Here is a 2,826-nt window from a genome sequence, read left to right on the forward strand (position 1 = left end):
AAAACAAACAAAATAGAACATATCGGCCCAAGGCCAAGAACCATCGTGGTCGAGCTCCATTTACACCAGGAAAAACATAGTATATTTAAAACATATAACCCACTATGTATATAATATATTATTACCACCATGCCTATAACCTATGTTAGGTAAAACATAAAAAACATACCCATAAAGACTTGCGTATCGCCCATCGAGACCATGACATCAACCCGAGACTTATAAATATCAGGGATTTCTTATGGAGCACGTCTATAATGTTGAATAGCAATTTAATCCATCTTATATTATATTAAATTAAATTAAATGAAGTTGTATTGTTGAATACCTATTTAATCCATATTGAATAATAGCACCAATTCAGAGGCGTACATTCTACGTCTCCTCCAGCTCACTAAATCATCGAAAGGTCAAAGTTCGCCGCCATACCTGCCACGCGGTAATTTCCGCGTTGATTTCAAAGAGTTGTAGCATTTGTCCTCTTCTTCTTTGCCACTATTAAGCGATTAGCAAACCGCAGTCACTCACACTCACAGTCAGCAAATTTAACGATGGGTTCTGGAAATGTAATGGCCTTACTTCTCTGCTTCTCTTTATTTCTTACAATTTCCCTCAGTTTCCCCATTACAACAGAGGGTCGAACGCTTGCCTCTTTTTCTTCTTCTGTCGTTGATGCTGATCGTTATTTTCCACCACCCACAGGTATGTATGATGACATTCACTTCTAACTCGTCAATTCAAATTAGTTTTTTAAGTTTTTTTTATATGAAATTTTTTTGTTCTTGGAATTTTGATGTTTGGAATCGATTTGTAAATAATCTTATTGGTATTGCTTTCTAAAAAAATAACAAAAATTTTAATATAATCTTAAAAAATGTTTGAAATTTTTTAAAAATCTTAATTATAATAATTAAGTTTTAAAACTTCAAGTTATTTAAATTTTTTTTATCATGTTCAATCTATTTCTATCATCCAACGAAAGTTTTGCCAGAGTAAATTTTTGCCAATGTTTATGTTTACTTGCAGCAGTGGATATAGTATCTGGATTTTTATATCAATTGTTTTGTTTTCTTTTATTTGCAGAGGGATCCAGGAAGAGCACACTAAGAAGACTGCTTAGGCGTCCACCACATGTGCCGACATCTCCAGTGGGAGGCACTCATACACCCTATCACAGGCCGAAGTATCCGCCGCCTCCACAAATAAAAATATAGGTCAGATTCTTCGATCTCCAGTAGGAGCCATGAATAAATGTTATGTGAGGGCAAAGTATAGGCTGTGTTCACCAATAGAAATAGAGGCCAGTGTCTAACACTTCTGTAAGACATCTAATTTCCAAAGTGTGAACATTTCCACATCCACCAGTGGATTTATAGGCCAGTGTTTTAACCCTATCTGATTTACAAAATATAGACGTCTCCTCATAAATTGATATGTGAAAAACAGGCCGCTGTGTGTAAAAGAGGCCTATTGGATCTTAGACGTTATATGCTAACAGATTTGGCTGTATTTTAACAATTATGTCAATTGTGTTTTTTTGATCTGAAAGTTACGGAAATTTTGGTCATATTTTAAAAATTTTGTCAGGAATTTTGGTAAATTTAAGTAAAAAGCTGTTTAACTTCATAATTTTAAGAGCTCTACATGTTTTTGATGATTTGAAAATTATGGAAATATCTGTCATATTTTGAAAAAATCTGGCAGTAATTTTGGTAAATTTAAGTAAAAGCTGTTCAACTTCATAATTGAAAGTTATGGAAATTTGGTTATATTTAAAAAAAAATCTGGCAGGAATTTTAGTAAATCTAAGTAAAATCTGTTCAACTTCATAATTTTAAGAGCTTTAGAAGTTTTTGATGGTGTTGAATCCATTTCCACCAGAAAAAAAACTGATCCAAACTACGCTTCTACAAAATTCCTGCCACTTTTAACCCTTATAACAATTTTTAACCCTCATGACCCTCCTCTCTGCATAGAATTGTATTAAATTAATTTATCCTTTTCCAATTGAAGATTAATAATTTTCCATTGAGTTTATTAATGAAAATATATGAAAAAAGTATTGTTATATATATCTATATATAGTATTGTGAGAGATTTTCTAGTTTTTTTAAATAAATGACCTAAGTTCAAGTGTAAGCATAAATTTTTAGTGATTAGATATTATAATAAATAAAATATAGAAATTCATATCAAATAAAAAATATATATTTATAATTGAGTAATGATAATGATCTTTTACATGATTATCTGTTTATAGATATATAATTTATGTTTTACGGTGCTAATGCTATAAAATTAAATTATTTACAATTTTTTTGGTAGTGTATTAAACCATAACTATCTTTTAATATTGGATTATACATTTTTATAAAAAGGAAAATAACCAACAATCACATGCAAAGTTGGAAATAAAAAATACAAATCACATAAGAATAACATAAAGAATTTTTCAACCTTAGAAATCCAATTTTGCTTCTGAAAACCGACAAGCAATAGCATTTTTTACTTGCTATTATATATGGCTCCATGCGTGGATGGTTGGCTCTTCATGTTTTACTATGGTATCTAAATTTCTTAGCAGATGGTTTTATGTCTCGTTTTGTGAGAATTATGATGTCTGACTGTTCTGCTTCTGAAAACCGACAAGCAATGGCATTTTTTACTTGCTATTATATATGGCTCCATGCGTGGATGGTTGGCTCTTCATGTTTTACTATGGTATCTAAATTTCTTAGCAGATGGTTTTATGTCTCGTTTTGTGAGAATTATGATGTCTGACTGTTCTGCTTCTGCGCGCATTATGTTGTCTTCCACTATGAGAAA

At 31.3% G+C, this 2,826-nt stretch overlaps 1 long non-coding RNA gene across 1 annotated transcript; it reads left to right on the forward strand.

Moving 5' to 3' along the window:
• The first annotated feature begins 502 nt into the window (after positions 1-502).
• Positions 503-1,574, forward strand: LOC149242219 (uncharacterized). The gene is made up of 2 exons (XR_016245709.1): positions 503-702; positions 1,084-1,574. It is a non-coding gene; the product is annotated as an uncharacterized LOC149242219 (long non-coding RNA).
• Positions 1,575-2,826: the final 1,252 nt, after the last annotated feature.

The sequence above is a fragment of the Pinus tabuliformis genome, chromosome 8 (genome assembly GCF_031772625.1).
Source record: "Pinus tabuliformis cultivar Carrire ecotype Pingquan chromosome 8, CPIR1, whole genome shotgun sequence".
In the NCBI taxonomy this organism is placed as follows: domain Eukaryota; kingdom Viridiplantae; phylum Streptophyta; class Pinopsida; order Pinales; family Pinaceae; genus Pinus; species Pinus tabuliformis.